The following is an 18,702-nucleotide window of genomic DNA, read 5'->3' on the forward strand; positions in this document are numbered from 1 at the left end:
AATAGGATGGGAAATAGTAGGAGTAACTTTCAGTCAGTCAGAATTTATTGAGGGCCAGTTATGTGCTTATCCTAGGAACAAGCCATGTTGTAAAAGAGAAGAGAGGCCTGTGTATGGGTAGAGATAAGTTGTAGGGTAGGTCAGAAGGACAAGGATCCAAGCTTTGAGGTCTTCATATCCAAGACTTCCTCACTGCATTTCTGGAGTGGCAAACAACAATCCTAACCTGTGTGGCTGAAATATCTGGAAGCTCAGAGAAAGGGAAGCCACTTTCCACTGAGGTGGGCCAGGGCTGAACTTTATATGGTATGTAAGAAGGAGCAGAGATGATATTCCAGGCAGTCTCTGGGGGAATTATTGCTGAATCCTGAATAAATGTTGATCCTCCTCTTTCCACTCTTCATCAGGGTCAGTTACTTGCTTTCTCTCCTTACACTTCCTATCCTCCCTCCTTCTTATCCTATGACTAAACAAAGATGCCTCCAGCACTTGGAGATGGCTCTCTGGGGCTGGGGAAGCTCAGCACCTTTGTAAAATGGTTCATTTGACCCTTTATAAGGATACTCCGCTGCTCTAGATCATACATGGGACAATTTGGGAGGTGGCTGCTGGAAGCACAGTGAGGGACTAGAACCCCCAAGTGGAAGGTGCAGAGATCGATGAGGCAGGGACCATGTGGCTCACTCTAACAAGTAGAGGGATAAGACAAAATTGTTTGTTTCTTTTATTTAAGTTTTTTTTTATTTTGATGAATTCCAACTTATTTTTTTCTTTTGTTAGCTGTGCTTTAGTGTCATATCCAAGAAGTACTCACAAAATTCAATGTCAGTTTAAGATTTTTCCCAATTCAATTTAAGACTTTTCCCAATGTCTTCTTCTAAGAGTTTTATAATTTTTGTTTTTGCATTTCATTGACACACTGCAACAAACTTCTGAATATGGTGTAAGGTAAGGGTCGAAATTCATTTGTTTGCATGTGGACATACAGTTTTCCTAGCACCACTGGTTGAAAGTAACTGTCCTTTCCACCATTGAATGGTCTTAGCACCTGTGTTGAAAATCAGTTGACCATACATGCAAGGGTTTGTTTCTGGGTTCTGTATTCTATTCCATTTATCTGTGTGTCTTTTCTTGTGCCAATATAATATTGTTTTGATTATGATAGCTTTGTAGTAAGTTTTCAAATCAGGAAGTGTGAGTCCTCCAATTTTGTTATTTTTCAAGATTGTTTTGGCAATTCCTAGTCCCTTGATATTCCATGTGAATTTTAGGATAGATATTTCTATTTCTGAAAAAAATGCCATTGAGATTTCGATAAAGATAGCATTGAATCTGTCATTTGGGTTGAGTAGTATTGTATTAATGATATTAAGTCTTCCAATAAGGGACACAGGATTTTCCATTTATTTATGTCCTTTTAAATTTCTTTCAGCAATGCTTTGTAATTTTCGTGGATAGGTAATTTGCCTCCTTGATTAAATTTATTTCTAAATATTTTATTTATCTTTATTTTTTAATTTATTTATTTAAATTAGTTTCGGGTATGCAGTACATTGGTTAGACATCTGTATAGTTCATAAAACATTCCTCCCAATTGCTCCCTCCCTCCCCTGGCCCTCCACCTAGCCAACATATTAGTGTTAATTGCATTCCCTATGTCGTGCTCCCCATCCCTGTGACCATCTATCAACTGCTACTTTGTACTTCTTTAACCCTTCACCCCATTTTCCCAGCCCCCAACCCCTTCCCCTCTATCCATCACCAAATTGTCCACTATATTTGTGAGTCTCTTTTAGATTAGTTTGTTCTTTTTGTTACTTAGATTCTACATATAGGTGAAATCATGTATATATCTTTTTCTGACTTATTTCACTCAGCATAATAACCTCTAGGTCCATCCATGTCATTGAAAATGGAAGGATTTCATTTTTTTTAATGACTGAGTAATATTCCATTGTATATATGAACCATAGTTTCTTTATCCAATTGTCTATTGATGAGCATTTAGGTTGCTTCCATATCTTGGCTATTGTAAATTGTGCTGCTATGAATATTGGAGTGCATAGATCTTTATGAATTATTATTTTGGTTTTCTTTGAATAAATATCCAGAAGTGCAATTGCTGGGTCAAAAGGTATATATCCATTTTTAATTTTTTGAGAAACCTCTATCCTGTTTTCCATAGTGGCTGTACCAATTTGCAATCCCACCAACAATGTATGAGGTTTTCCTTTTCTCTGCATCCTCACCAACACTTTTTGTTTTTTGATTTATTGATGATAGCACTTCTGACAAGTGTGAGGTGATATTTCGTTGTGGTTTTAATTTGCATTTCTCTAATGATCAGCAACCTTGAGCATCTTTTCATATGTCTATTAGTCATTTGTATTTCCTCTTTGTAGAAGTATCAGTTCAGGTCTTCTGCCCATTTTTTAATTGGACTGTTTGTTGTTGTTGTTGTTGTTGTTGAGTTGTATATGTTCCTTATATATTTTACATATTAACACCTTATCAGATGTATCATTAGTGAATATCGGCTCCCAGTCAGTTGTCTTTTTGTCTTGTTGATGGTTTCTTTTGTCATAAAAAAAAACTCGTTAGTTTGATGTAGTCTCATTTGTATTTTTTTTCTTTTGTTTCCCTTGCCCAAGGAAATATAGCTGAAAATAAATATCTGTTAGTAATAACAAAGAGTTTACTGCCTCTATTGTCTTCTAGAAGTTTTATGGTTTTTGGTCTTACATTTAAGTCTTTAATCCATTTTGAGTCTATTCTTGTATACGATGTACGAAAGTGGTCCATATTCGTGTTTTTTTTTTTTTTGGCAAATTTTCCCAACACCATTTATTGAAGAGACTATCTTTACCCCATTGTATATTCTTACCTTCTTTGTCATATATTAAGTGAGCATATAGGTGTGGATTTATTTCTAGGTTCTCTATTCTGTTCCATTGATCAATGTATCTGTTTTCATGCAACTACCATGTTGTTTTGATTACTGTAGCCTTGCAGTATAGTTTGATGTCAGGTTGTATGATACCACCAACTTTGTTCTTTCTCAAGATTGTCATGACTATTTGGGTTTTTTATGGCTCCATATAAATTTTAAGATTATTTCCTCTAGCTTTCTGAAAAATTCCACTGGTATTTCGATAGGGATTACATCGAATCTATAGATTGCTTTGGGTAGTATGGCCATTTTTATGATGTTGATTTTCCTACCCATGTAGGAAAATATATGCTTCCATTTACTTGTATCTTCTTCAATTTCTTTTTCAATGACTTAAAATTTTCTGAAGCCAGGTCTTTTACCAACTTAGTTAATTTTAATTAGTTAATTAATTAATTGACAGTGGTTAAAGAAATCCAATGTTTCAGCTGTACACTTTAACAGTAGGGCATATATATAATCACACTTTGTGTTCACCTCCCATAGTTAGATTTTGTTCCGTCATCACACACTTGACCTCCTTTACCTCATCTATCTCCCCCTTTCCCCCATCTCCTACCCTCTGGTAACCACTAGTCTATAGACCACGTCCAAGAGTCTCTGTTTCTCCTGTCTATTTGTTGCTTTTAGGTTTATATCCTACATATTAGTGATATCATATGATTTTCAACTTTTCTGTCTGGCTTATTTTGTTTAGCATGATTATCTTGAGGTGCACCCATGTTGTTGCAAATGGCACAATTTCATCTCTTCTTATGGCTGAGTAATATTCCATTGTATATAAGTATCACTGCTTTTTCAGTCAATCATCTATCGTAGGACACTTCGGTTGTTTCCAAGTCCTGGCCACTGTGAATAATGCTTCTAAGAACATTGGTGTATAAATCTCTTTTTTTGGATATAAGTTTTAAAGTCTTGTGGTAAATATGCAGTAGAGGGATTGCTGGATCATATGGTAGATCAATTCTTAGTTTTTTGAGGAACCTCCATACTGTTTTCCATAGTGGCTGTACCAATTTGCAGTCCCACCAGCAGCATGTGAGAGTTCCTTTTATTCCACATCCTCTCCAACAATTGTTACTACTTGTCCTGTTGATTATAACTATTCTAACAGGTGTGAGGTGGTATCTCATTGTGGTTTTCATTTGTATTTCCTGAATAGCTAGTGATGTTGAGCATTTCTTTATATGTTTGTTGGCCATTTGTATGTCTTCTTGAGAGAAGTGTCTGTTCAGTTCTTCTACCCATTTTTTGATTGGATCATTTGTGTTTTATTGTTGTTATTGAGTTGTATGAGTTCTTTGTAAGTTTTGTATATTAGATCCTTATCAGAGGCATTGATTGCAAGTATATTTTCCCATTCGGATTGTTGCTTCTTTCTCTCGATGATGACTTCTTTTGCTGAGCAGAAGCTTTTTATTTTTTTCATTTTTAATGCATGTTTATATCTTTATTAATCATAAATTTTATATGTCCATAATCTTTTTATTCTATTGTATCAAAGGCCTTAATAACATAAAGTGTGTATTTCTCACTAAGGAATAAATTATGATTTTCTCAGAATTTAGACCCAAATAAATGTTCCCAGATTGGTATTGTTATATCTGCTATTTGGATTTCATAATCCAGGTTAAATCTACAGAATAATTTATAGTATGAAGTAAACAAGACTATTAACCAGCAATCTGTTATAAAAAATAGCATTTTAAAACACAAATTTTGTTCTAGTTAAGGGCACATAGTAAAGAAGTTTTCCTGAGCAGAATCTTTTTAGTTTGATGTAGTCTCATCAATTTATTTTGCTTTTACTTCCCTTGCTTTTGGAGTCAAATTCATAAAACCCTCTTTAAGTACAAGGTCCTTGAGTTTAGTTCCTATGTTTTCTTCTATGCATTCTATTGTTTCAGGTCTTATATTCAGGTCCTTAATCGATTTTGATTTAATTTTGGTGTGTGGTGATAAAGAACAGTCTAGTTTTATTCTTTTGCAAATGGCTTTCCAGTTTTCCTAGCACCATTTATCAAAAAGGCTTTCCTTTTTCCGCTGTATGTCTTTGGTTTTTTGTCAAAATTTATTTGCCCATATAAACATGGGTTTACTTTTGGACTCCTGATTCTGTTCCACTGATCTGTGTTTCTGTTTTTCTGTCAATATCATGCTGTTTTGATTACCGGCACTTTGTATTATAATGCGAAGTTGGGCAGAATGATACCTCCAGGCTCATCCCCCCCCCCTCAGGATGGCTTTGCCGATTCAAGGTCTTTTGCGCTTCCATACAAATCTGATGATTTTTTTGTTCTATTTCTTTAAAAAATGCCAATGGGATTTTGATGGGGATTGCATTAAATCTCTATAATGCTTTAGGTAATATGATCATTTTAACTATGTTGATTCTTCCAATCAAAGAACACAGAATATCTTTCCATTTCTTTGTATCTTTCCATTTCTTTGTATCTTCTTTGATTTCTTTTAATAAGGTCTTATAATTTTCATTATATAGGTCCTTAACATGTTTCATTAGATTTATTCCTAGGTATTTAATTCTTTTTGTTGCAATTGCAAAAGAAATTATTTTTTCCACTTCTTTTTCTGACCCTTCATTATTAGAGTACTGGAAAGCTATAGATTTTTGAACATTGATTTTAAATCCAGAAACTTTACTGTATTTGCTTCTTGTTTCTAGTAGTGTTCTTGTGGAGTCTTTAGGGTTTTCTATATAGAGAATCATGTCATCCACAAATACTAACAGCGTGAATTCTTCATTTCCTATTTAGATGCCTTTTATATCTTTCTCTTGTCTGATTGCACCTGTTAGGACCTCCAATGTTATATTGAATAACAGTGGCGATAGTGGACAGCCTTGCCTTGTTCCTGGCCTTAGAGGGAAGGTTTTTAGTTTTTCACCATTAAGTACAATATTGGCTGAGGGTTTGTCATATATGGATTTATTATGTAAGGTACTATCCATCTATACAGATTTTGTTAAGAGTTCTGATCATAAATAGATGCTGTATCTTCTTGAAGGCTTTTTCTGCATCTATTGATATCATATAATTCTGATTTTTCATTTTGGTTGTGTGGTGTATCACAATAACTGATTTGTGTATGTTTACCTATCCCTGTGCTTCTGGGATGAAGCCCACTTGATCATGGTGTATAATCCTATTAATATGTTGTTGCATTCGGTTCACTGGTATCTTATTTAGGAATTTTGTATTTGTGTTCATGAGAGATATTGGTCTGTAGTTTCCTTTATTTCTGTTATCTTTACCAGATTTTGGTATCAGGGTAATATTGGCCTCATAAAATGAGTTGGAAAGTATTGCCTTCCTCCTCAATTTCTTGGAAGAGTTTGAGGAGAATAGGTATTAAATCTTCTTGGAATGTTTAGTAGAATTCACTAGTGAAGTCATCAGGTCCTGGACTTTTACTTTTTGGTAGGGTTTTGACGATGTTTTCAATTTTAGTACTGCTGATCAGTCTATTTAGATTTTCCAGTACTTCTTGATTCAGTCTAGGAAGACTGCATTTTTAAGTACTGGTCCATTTCTTCCAGGTTATTAAATTTGGTGTTATATACTTTTTCATAGTATTCTTGTATGATCCTTTGTACTTCTGCGATGTCAGTCGTCATTTCCCTTGTTTCATCCCTGATTTTGTTTATTTATGCCTTTTCTCTTTTCTCTTTAGTGAGTCTATCCAGGGGTTTGTCAATTTTATTAACCTTCTCAAAGAACTAGCTCTTTGTTGCATTTATTTTTCTACTGTTTTTGTTTCCAATTTCATTTATTTCTGCTTTAATTTTTATTATTTCTTTCCTTCTGCTGACTTTAGGCTCATTTGTTCTTCCTTTCCTAGTTTTTTAATATGAAGTGTTTGTTTATGTAGGTTCATTCTTACTTTTTGAGATAGGCCTGTAATTATATGAACTTTCCTCTTATGACCACTTTTTCCATTTCCCAAAAGCTTTGATATATTGTACTGTCATTATCATTTGTTTCTATCTCTTTATGTCTCTTTTTATTTCTTTCTGACTCAGTTATTCTTCAGTAGCATGTTGCTTAATCTACATATTTGTGGTTCTTCCTGATTTCTTTCTGCAGTTGATCTCTAGTTTCAAAGCATTATGATCAGAGAATATGACTGGTATGATTTCAACCCTCATATTTGTTGAGGCTGTCTCTGTGTCCCAGTATGTGGTCGATCCTTGAGAATATTCCATATGCGCTATTGAAGAGGTTATAGGCAGCTGTTTTGGGATGGAAGGCTCTGTAAATGTCAATTATTTTTAGTTGGTCTAATGTGTCATTTAAGGATTTTATTTCCTTATTTATTTTCTGTTTGGTTGATTTGTCCATTTCCGACAGTCGGTTATTTAGGTCCCCTAGTATGATAGTATTTTGGTCTGTTTCTCCCTTTAGTTCTGTTAGTAATTGCTTTACATATTTCAGGGCTCCCTGATTGCGAGCGTAGATATTCATAATTGTTATGTCTTTGTGGTGCATGATTCTATTTATCATTATGAAGTGTCCTTCAGTATCTTTCTTTAACTTTTTCATTTTGAAGTCTATTTCATCTGATATTAGTACCATTACTCCTGCTTTTCTCTGAATGCCATTTGCATGGAATATCATTTTCCACCCTTTTACTTTGAGTCTATATTTGTCTTTGGAGTTGAGATGTGTCTCCTGGAGACACCATATGGTTGGGTTTGTTTTTTGATCCAATCTGCAACTCTGTGTCTTTTTATTGGTGAGTTCAGACCATTTACTTTTAGGGTGATTATTGAAATATGAAGTCCTCTTATAGCCATTTTATCTTTTGCTTTGTGGTAGATCGATGTTTTCATTGCTTCCTTGTCCTTATGTTTCAGTTTTCTTTATTTTGTTTGGCTTCTGTGGGTTCTCCCTCTGGTCCTTGTTTTATGTTATATTTTGCAGTTCTTAATCTTCAGTGTGTGGTTACCATTACTAATATATAAAGTATAGTTATATATATGTATATATTTACACACACACACACAAATTTTTATTTTGCGCGTGCCTTATCTCCATTCGCCTTTACAAATTTGGATCTTTGAATTTTCTCCTTTTCAGTCATTGTTGTCTCATTTTGTCCCTATGTATACTGAATGGTCTTTGCTATCTTGCTGTAGCAAATCTCTTCTTAGTGTTTAAGCTTATAAGCCCTCTTCGGCTTCCATTTATCTGCTAGTCACCTTACTCCTAATTATGTATTTTTTCTTTTTGCTATTTGGTTTAGGTGAGCTGACCCTTCTCAGTATTTCCTGTAGTGCAGGCCTTGGAGTGGAGAATTCCCTCATTTTTTTTATGTCTAATAAGGTCTTTATTTCTCCTTCATATCTCAAGGATAGCTTGTCTGGATACATTACTCTAGGCTGGTAGTTCCTTTCACTTAATATTTTAAATATTTGATTCCACTCCTTTCTGACTTGAAAGATTTTTGCTGAGAAGTCAGACTATAATCTAATGGGTTTTCCTTTATAAATTACCATTTTCTTTTCCTTGGCTTTTCTGAGCTTTCTGCCTTTTTCGTTGTGATAATTTTAATACAATGTTTCTTGGAGAAGGCCTTTTTGAGTTGAGATAATTGGGTGTTATGACGACTTCTTGAATTCCAAGCTCCAGCTAATTCCCTAAATTTGAGAAATTCTCATCCACTATTTATCTGAAAATGCTTTCTAGTCCCTGTTTCTTTTCCTCACCTTTGATAATGCCCATTATTCTTATGTTTCCTCTCCTGATGGTATCAGCTCGTTCTTATAGTTCTCTTTTATTATTTTTCATACTTTGGTTTCTCTCTTCTTCCTTCTGATTTATTTCTAGATTTCTGTCTTCAATATCACTGATGCTTTCCTCCATTTGGTCAACTCTATTTCCCAAGTTTACTATTATATTTTTCAACTCTTGCCATATTTTTTTTTAAATTTCCAGAAGATATATTCTGTTCCTTCTGAGGTTTTCAATCTCCTTGTGAAAGAACTCATTCTGGTGTTCTAGTTGTTTTTTTCAATTTCTGAAATTGTTGATATGACTTTTTTTGGAACTCACTGTTTTTTCAGAGGTACCATCCTGAATTCTATATCATTTAAGTTGCATATTTCTATGTCAGTAAGCTTATTTTCTGGAGAATTTTCTCTTTCTTTCTGAGGTTATTTTTTTTTTCATTTTGGTTGTTCATCATATTTATTGGACTATTTCTTCAACTGGGCATTAATGGAAGTGTATTCTGCTGTTTTTCCAGAAAGATTTATTATGTAAAGGTCTCCCTTTATCATGTTGCAACAGACACACTTTTCTTTTGGTTTCCACTAGGTGGTCAATAAGCCTCTTGGATCCTTGCTTTATGTAAAGTATTAATAATGCCTTTTTTTCTTGTAGATATTCAATCACACTCCCTACCCTCAGTCTAAGTCCCTGTCAGTATTAGCAACAGTTTCAGTAGTGTTTGCTTAGATTCTCCTGGGGCTCTATGGTGTTGGGTCTTGGAGAATATGTGGGAAATGGGGGCTTCATCTCAGCCTCACATTCTGCAACTCAGAAGATAATAATCACCTGTTGTTTCTTTGCCATCCCTAGTTCTCTACTACTTCCAATTCTTTTCTTTTTACCCTGAAACCTGGGAATGGCCACAGGCCAGGTGGAACTCACAGCTCTCCCAAGCAGAGTTGTTCAAGGATCCTGTGGCACCTTCTCCCTTCCCCCTCCTCCTGCAGGGAGCTTTGGCTGTGAGAGACAGCTTCTTTGTTTCTCCCTGTCTACCGCCCCACTCCCAGGGTTCTAAACTGTGGTAGTCTTATGCACAGATCCCATGCTCAGACATGCTGGTGTGCAGTTTGAGTGTTTTTTGTTGAATTTTAGAAGTTCAGTTTATTTTTGTTTCAATGGGAGATATCTGGGGACATCTCTCACTCCACCATGTTTCCACAAAATCTTGTTTCTCATCTTAGAAGAAAAACTTTCTATCTTTCACTATTATATATGAGGTTAATTCTGAGTTATTCATAGATGATCTTTATTGTGTATAGAAAGTTTCTTTGTATTCCTAGCGTATTGAATGCTTTTATCACAAAAGGGTAATGAATTTGTCAGGTTTTTTTTAACATCATTTTAGATGATTACGCAATTTTTTTTTCATTCTATTAATGCATTATTACATTGAGCCATTTTTATATGTTGATACATCATTGCATTCCTGGAATAAATCCCACTTGATCATGGAGTATAACCTTTTAATACGCTGCTAAATTTGATTTTGCTAGTTTTTTGTTGAGTGTTTCTATATCAATATTCAAAAGAGATTTTTGCAGTTTTCTTTTACTGTCTTTGTCTGGCTTTGGTATCAGGGTAATACTTACCTCTAAAACAACTTAGGAACCATTCCTTCTTCAATTTTTTTGAAAGACTTTGAGAAGGATTGGTGTTAATTCTTCCTTAAATGTTTGATAGAATGCACCAGTGAAGCCATTTGGTCCAAGGCTTTTTTTAAACTTTACTGGTTATAAGTCTGTTGAGATTTTCTGTTTCTTCTTGAGTCAGTAGGTAATTTATGAACTTCTATGAATTTTTCCATTTCATGTAGGTTATTTAATTTGTTGGTGTACCAACATGGTATTCTCTGATAACTTTTTTATTTCTTTAAAATTGATAATAATGTACTCACATTCATTTCTTATTTTTGCAATTTAAATTTTCTCTTTTATTATTCTTAATTAATTTAGCTAATGATTTGTTAATTTTGTTGATCTTTTCAAAGAACCCACATTTGTTTTAGTTAATTTTCTTTGTTTTCTACTCTCTTAATTTTAAATTTCTGCTCTAGTATTTATTATTTCCTTTATCTTGATAGCTTTGAATTTATTTTGCCATCCTCTTTCTGATTACTTCAAATACAAAGTTAGATTGTTTTTTGAGCTCTTTCTTCTTCTTTTTTAAATCTCTTTTCCCATTTAGAAAAGAAAGTGCAGCTCACTGCCAGCATTTGTTTAACATCATGTTGTAGGAATGCTACATTTTTTAGCATTTGACATTTTCGACAATCAAGAATTACTATATATTGTATATGGAAATACCGCTACTAAAAACAGAATGCTATAAATAAAATGGTGTTGTTTCCAAAGACTATCACTGTATTAGAGTAATTTGAAATAATAATAAAAGTGAGATATTTCATGGCAAACTTTGAAGGTGAGGTTAGGACTATAATTCACAAGTTATCTCAGGGTACACACTGCAGCCATAAATGCAACCAGTGAGTATTCTTGGAGTAAATGGGAAATGGGTTAATATATGTATTTATAGCTATGAATTTCCCTCTTAGTACTTTTATTGAATCCCATACGTTTTGATATGTTGTGTTTTCATTTTCATTTGTCTCAAGGTGTTTTCTAATTTCCCTTGTGATTTTCTATTTGACTCATTGGTTGTTTAATTAAGAATGTGTTTTTAATTTCTACATATTTGTAAAATTTCTAGTTTTCATTCTTTTATTATTATTATTATTTTGGTTTCATTCTATCGTGACCAGGAAAAGATAGTTTTTATGGTTTCAGTCTTTTTAAACTTTTAAAATCCTTTTAAGATTTGTTTTGTGGCCTAAAATATTGTATATCCTGGAGAATGTTTGATGTGAACACAAGAAAAACATGTATTCTCTCTGTTGTTGGGTAGAGTATTCTTTATACATGTTATGTCTCATTGACTTATAGTGTTGTTCAACTCTCCTATTGCATTATTGATCTTCTTTCTAGTTGCTTTATCCATTATTAAAAGTGAAGTATTGATATCTCCAACAATTAATTAAACTATCATTTTTCTCTTTAATTCTGCTAATGATTGATTCACATATTTTAAGGATGCGCTATTTGGTGCATATGTGTTGCCTGTGTATTTATAATTGTTATACGTTCTTGGGGGAATTGACCCTTTTGCCAATATGTAATGATCTTTTTTGGCTCTTGTAATTTTTTTTTTAGCTTAAAGTCTCTATTAGTCATCTTGAGGTACCACAAAAAATACTATAGACTGATGGCTTAAAGAAGAAAAAAATAATTTTCTCACAGTTCTGGTGCCTAGAAGTCCAAGGTCAAAATGCCATAAGAGTTTGTTTCTGATGAAAACTTACTTATTGGCTTGTAGATGTCTGCTTTCACACTGTGTCATCCAAGGTCTTTCCTCTGTGTGCCTGTGAAGAGAGAAAGAGATCTCTGATGTTTCTTCCTCTTCTAATAAGGACACTTGTTCTTACACATTAAAACCCCACAATATGAGTTACTTAACCATTATTATATTCTTACAGAGCTTATCTCCAAGTGCAATCACATTGGAGAATAGGGTTTCAATGAATGAATTTGGGTGGGGGCACAATTTAGTCCATAACAAAGCATATTTTGTCTGATGTTAATATAGGCACCCCATATCTGTTTTGGTTATTATTTGCATGGGATATCTTTACCATTGTTTAAATTTCAAAATATTTGTGTTTTTAAATATAAAGTCATTATCTTTTAGACAGCATATAGTTATGCGATGATTTTAAATGTAGTCTGCCAATCTCTCTGTCTTCGATTGGAGAGTTTAATCCATCTACATTTAATGTAATTACACGAAAGAAATGACTTCTACCGCTTGCTGTTTTTTTTTTCATTTTCTTATAGCTTTTTTTGCCCCTTATTTTCTTCACAACTGTCTTTTGTGTTTAATTGATTTTTATAGTAACATGTTTTGATTCCTATCTCATTTCCTTTCGTGTATATTGTATAGATATTTTCTTTGTGGTTACCATGGGGATATAATGCCCTAAGGTTACAACCATCTAAATGAATTGACACTAACTTATCTATCTTCACATACAAAAATTCTACCTTTATACAGTTCTATGTCACAAATTATCTTTATAAGTATGTTCTCAATAACTTAGATTTAAAATTATCTTTATGCTACTGTTTTAAATTTTGTAGAAAATATAAAGTGAAGTTACAATCCAGAGTAATATTGACTTGTATATTTGCTCATGTATTTACCTTTACCAGGAACCTTTATTTCTTCATACGGCTTTGAGTTCATACTATTTAGTGTCCTTTCATCAACCTAAAGGATAACCTTTAAGCAATTCCTGTAGGACAGGTCTAGGGGTAATGAAGTAACTCAGCTTTTGTTTATTTGAATATGTTTTTATTTCTTCATCACTTTTGAAGGACAGTTTTGCTAGAACTAGAGTCCTTAATTGGTGGTTGGACCTTTTTTTTCTTTCAACATATTGAATATATCAGCCTATCGCCTTCTAGTCTCCAAGATTTCTGCTCAGAATTCAGTTGATAATCATATGGAGGATCCCTTCTTCAAGAAAAGTTGCTTCTCCCTTGCTATTTTCAAGATTCTCTCTTCGTCTTGGCTTTCAACAGTCTCTTTGTTTCTCTTTGTGGGTCTATATGTTTATCCCACATGGAGTTTGTTAGGATTCTTGGACTTGTAGATTCATATATTTCATCAAATTTAAGACATTTTCATTCATTACTTTTTAAGATATTCTTTCTCCCCCATTTTCCTCTCTCTTATCCTTCTGGAATTTCCATAATGCATATGTTGGCTTGCTTGAGGCTATTCCATAAGTCCGTTAGCCTCTGTTTACTTATCTTCATTTATTTTTCTTTTTGCTACTCAGATTTCATTATTCCTATTATCATGTTTTCATGTTTGCTGATGCTTTTTTCTTCCTGCAAAACCTTTCTGTTGAACCCTTGCAGCGAACTTATCTTTTTAGTTATTGTACTTTTCAGTTTCAGGAATTATGCTTTATTTCTTTTTATAATTTTATCTCTGTTAGAATTATTATTTAGTTTATAGATCATTTTGGTGACATACTTCACTTCTTTATCCATGCTTCCCTTTGGTTTTTGAGCATATTTAAGATGATCGTTTTTAAGCTGTTATCTATTAAGTCTTATATCTGGGCTTTTTCAGGGACAGTTTCTTTCAAGTTATTTTGTCCCTCTGAATGAACCATGTTTCCTGTTTTTTTGTATGCCTTATGATATTTTTTTGTTGAAAATTGGACATTTGACTATTATAATGTTATAATTTTGGAAATAAAATTTTTCTCTTTGTCAGTGTTTCCTTTTTTAATTTGTTGAAAGGAATAGCAGTCTCTTTGTTTTAACTTTTCCAAGTTATTTTGCAAAGACTATTCCTTATTCATGAGTTTTATGTCCGTATAGGTCATTTTTAGCTACTGTTTTGAAAGATTTCCTTTAGCATGAGGAGCTGAAACAAACAACTCCCTACCCCTAATAAAAGAGAGAACAACTACCTCTCTCAGTCTTTGAAAATTGGTTCTCTGCTGGGGCGCTCCTTCACCTATTAGCTAGATTTTTCTGAGCCCAGGGATCAGACCAAAATGAAAGCTTAGGGTCTTCTTTGGACTTTTCTGAGTACATATATTGCTTGGTCATGTGCATGGGTTTCTAAATTTCCCCATATACATGACTGATTTTCAATGTCTTAGTTTCCTACAGATTATATATCATCCCTGCTTCTTCTCTGGGCTTTAGAACTTTTGTATGTCACCACTGATAATCTCTTAACCCAGATTCTTGTGGGTTTGTAGTTGCCTTGTATCATTTACAATCAGTGCCTGCTGCTTTCCTGTGTGCATTCAGAGTTATGCAAAACAGAGACGTATCCTTGTAGACATAATAGAACAGATGTATATAATAATGAGCCAATAAGGTCAGCTCTGCCTCTTCCAGTTCAAAGTAGAAAACTGAAAATTGAGTTGCCACCTGCTCATGACCATGATCGATACTGTCTTGGGGAGATGGTGGGACATGAGTGAGTAAAATTGCCACAAAACTTGCCAACTCTTTTGAAGATGGCATTTTTTGACTGTGTGTTTGCTTGGCTGCTGTAAATCTTGACTGCTTTCATGAAATCCAATAAAGTTGGATTAGTCAGTTCCTTGTTTTCTCAATATTTCTTTGGACAAATGAGAACTTGGAGCATCTTCATTTACCATTTGTTGACCTCACCTCTCTATTCAGCATACTGTTATTGCAAGTGCAGTAGACAGTGTATCCTAAACTCTGAACTTCTTTTTCTAACTTCCTGTATAATGAATCTCTTGAGAAGACAGACAAAATTTGAAAAAATTCTGTGGTCTTGGACCCATCTGTTCTCTGGGCCTCATCTCCTCTTCTGCAAATATAGATGGTAGTGAACTGTAAGAGCTTGGTGAGGTGGTCTTATAGGTCTCTTTCAGCTTTTAAGATCTGTTTGTGTGATTCTGCTCCCTAGCCCTGTGAACCCATCTGACCATTCAATCTTGAGGTTCCATCTCAACCTTAAGCCTAGGCTGGGGGTTCTGTAGACATGACAAAATCTCCTCAGTGGTATCTCCCTGCCTTTCAAGTTTGAGAATGGAGAAGTGGAGATGAAAGTAGAAATATCAAAACATTCTATTCTGAAATAACCTGGTTATATGTTTGCTATGTGTAAAAAAACTAAACTTTTTTTTTTGGACTTTTATTAATCTTTTTTTGTTCTGGGTTTCGAATATGTTGCTTCTGTGAGTCTACTGGAAATGACAGTGTTTGTATTCATTTAAAAGAAGTCAGTAAAAAAACTCCTTTTGCTATTCTAGCCAGAACTTTCTATGAGTCCTCAAGCAAGATACTGAGGGTGGCTTACTCTGGAGGGTAGTCTCAGTTTTAATATCCATAAAGTAGGGGCTATAAAATAGAGACTTTCCACAGGCCTTTGAGCTTTTACTTTCCAGAATTTGAATTTTTTCTGCACTATTGTAAGTTCAGAGATAAATGAAACTGGAAAGTAAAAATGGGAGCAAGACATAAGGGCAACCACCAAGTAATCTTACTTCCTGCAGTTATGCTTTCCCTCTCCACAGAACTGGGTAGTTTTGTGGATCTTTCTCCAGGCCTTTGGCATTATACACGTTACTTCCAACAGACAGGGCATGGAGATTCTCAGCAAAGTAAGCACGGGACTGTTAATAAAAACACACCCGCACACACACAAGACTAGGAAGATTATCCTAACTCTGTGACTTCTCACCTATGTGTTCTTGAGCAAACATTTTTAATTTTCTGGGCTTCTGATCTTATCTGTACCTTGGACTTACTACTTTCTCTCCTGTATCCCTCAGTAGCATGTTATGAGAACATTAAAAAAATTATGAATAAATAGACATAAAGCACTGCATAAAATGGAGAGAGTTCCAGGTTTGTAGAGGTGATATTGTGTTTTAACTGACAAGTAGGTAAAGAGAGCAAGGAGCTGAAAGATAAGCTGGAGAAAAAGAACAAATGGTTCTAGGGACCAAAAGAGGAGTTGAGGTGGGGCAATGTTTCTGTCAGACTCTGAGAATATCAGCTCTGGAAGAGCTCTTACACAATGAGAAGTCTACTCCTCATTGTGCATATGGGATACATGAGGCTTAGAAAGGAAAAGGATGTGCTTAATGTACCAGTGGGAGTCAGGGCCTCTGGGCTGCCAGGCTATTGCTCTTTCTAACACACCACAGCCCAGACTGCTCCTCCAAAAATAATACTGCGATGTGTTGGAAAGAGCAATAGCCTGGCAGCTTAGAAGGAAAGTAACTAGCTCCATGTTACATAAATAATAAATCATCAAACCTAGAGTAGAATCTAGGTCTCCTGTTTTCAGCCTAGTGCCTTTGCCCCTGAGAAGCAACAAAGGATCCTCAAACACAGGCAGAGTTTGGATAGAGGTGAGAGGAGAAAGGGAGTGAATGTTGGGCTGAGCAGCGTGCAAGACTTGAGCAGAGTTTGAGAGTCCAGAGAAACAGACGGCATGAATGTTGGAAGGGCCGGCATGAAAGGTCTGTATTGAGAAATACGATAAGACTGTGCCAAACTTTTTGTTCTTGAACATCCATCAGGAAAAAGGGGTGAATGGCTTCCTAAGGGTTAGCCTGAGAGTTGACATAAAAGATTAGTCACCTGACATTCTACCTTCTAGTGTGCCTGGAGCCTGTGGCTCTAAGACTACCCAAGCCAGTGGCCTGCTGTTCCGAATATATCCATTAGATGGCACTGCCATGTTATTTTGAATGTTGGCACTCAAGGGGCTTGGAGAAGAGGGTTAATGGGGTGGCAGGCTACTCTCACTCTGACTTAGCTCTCAAGTGGGCTCTTCAGTTTGGGCTTAAAGATCCTCCTCATCACCCAGTGTTCCCAAAAGGCTGTCCCGCTTTTCCTTCGTCAAGAAGTTCTAGGATTTTCTGATTTGCTTTATTCTCTGTATGGTCCTTCACTACCATTCTTTTAACATCTTGTTTCCAGGTATTTGTGATCCTGCTCCTTTTTCATGCTAATCCCACTAGCTATATTCATCCATCACCTTCTTTCTCATTATTTAAATCTCTTTCTCTCTTCTCACAAGGTTCCTACTATGGATTCTCATTCATGGAGTCAACTCTCATTGCTATGTAGAAGATGTTCATTTCCATTCGTTCCGGAATTTTTTTCTGTGTGTCTACTTGCCTGGGGCCAAAGACATAAGTATAAAATAATTACTGCTTTCACAAGGACCTTGAGGTATAGCAGAATATAAGGGAGACACATACACAAGTCCCAAACAATAGGAGGGAAGCAAGGAGACATGTATGAATAAAGCACCTGTGGGGGCCCCAAGGATTAATTAACATAGACAGGGAACCGGAATTGGAAATGTACATTAAAGGAGTAGATTTGAACAGTGTTCGAGAGGAGGATGAAATCTAAGCAGTGAGGTGAACAAGGATGTTAGGTACTGGTTTGGGAGGGGAGTCAATGAAGGGAGTGGGGTGGGGAAGCCTCTGGCAGAATTGGTTACCGAACTGCCTAGGTTCACTCCTAGCTCTTACGTCTGTTAGCTATTACACTTTGGGCTAGTTCCTGATCCTTTCTATGCCTCATTTCTAAGGTTGGGGAAATTTCACAATTTCTTTTTTTTTCTTTTTTCATTTTATTTATTTATATTTCTAATATTTTTAAATTTTCAATTATAATTATTATACAATATTATATTTGTTTCAGATGTACAACATGGTGATTGGAAATTTATTTCACTTATGAAACGATCATCCCAATAAATCTAGTACCCATGTGACACCGTACATAGTCTTTACAGTATTATTAACTATCTTCCCCATGTTATATTTTACATTCCCATGGCTGTTTTATAACTACCAATTTGTGCTTCTTCTTTCCCCCCTTCATCTACCTCCTCAACCCCCCCCATCTGGCAACCATCAAAATGATTTTTGTATCTATGTGTTTGTATCTGTTTGTTTGTTTTGTTCTTTAGATTCCACATGTAAGTGAAATCATATGGCGTCTGTCTTTCTCTGTCTGACTTACTCCACTCAGCACAATATCCATCTAGGTCTATTTATGTTATTGCAGATGGCAAGATCTCACTCTTGCCATTTGAGTGATATTCCGTTTTAAATATGTACCACCTCTTCTTCATCCATTCATCTATTGATGGACATCCAAGTCGTCTCTAGATCTTGGCTATTGTAAATAATGCTGCAGTGAACATATGAACTCACATGTCCTTTTGAAGTACTGTTTTGTGTTTGTTCAGATAAATACCCAAAAGTCCTGAGCCCTTCCTTGTCTTCTGTTATAGCCTTTGTTGTAAAGTCTACTTTGTCTGGTATAAGTATTGCTACCCCAGCTTTTTCTTTTGTTTTGTTTCCATTTTCACTAA

Source organism: Rousettus aegyptiacus, unplaced genomic scaffold (genome assembly GCF_014176215.1).
Source record: "Rousettus aegyptiacus isolate mRouAeg1 unplaced genomic scaffold, mRouAeg1.p scaffold_m13_p_9, whole genome shotgun sequence".
NCBI lineage: Eukaryota > Metazoa > Chordata > Mammalia > Chiroptera > Pteropodidae > Rousettus > Rousettus aegyptiacus.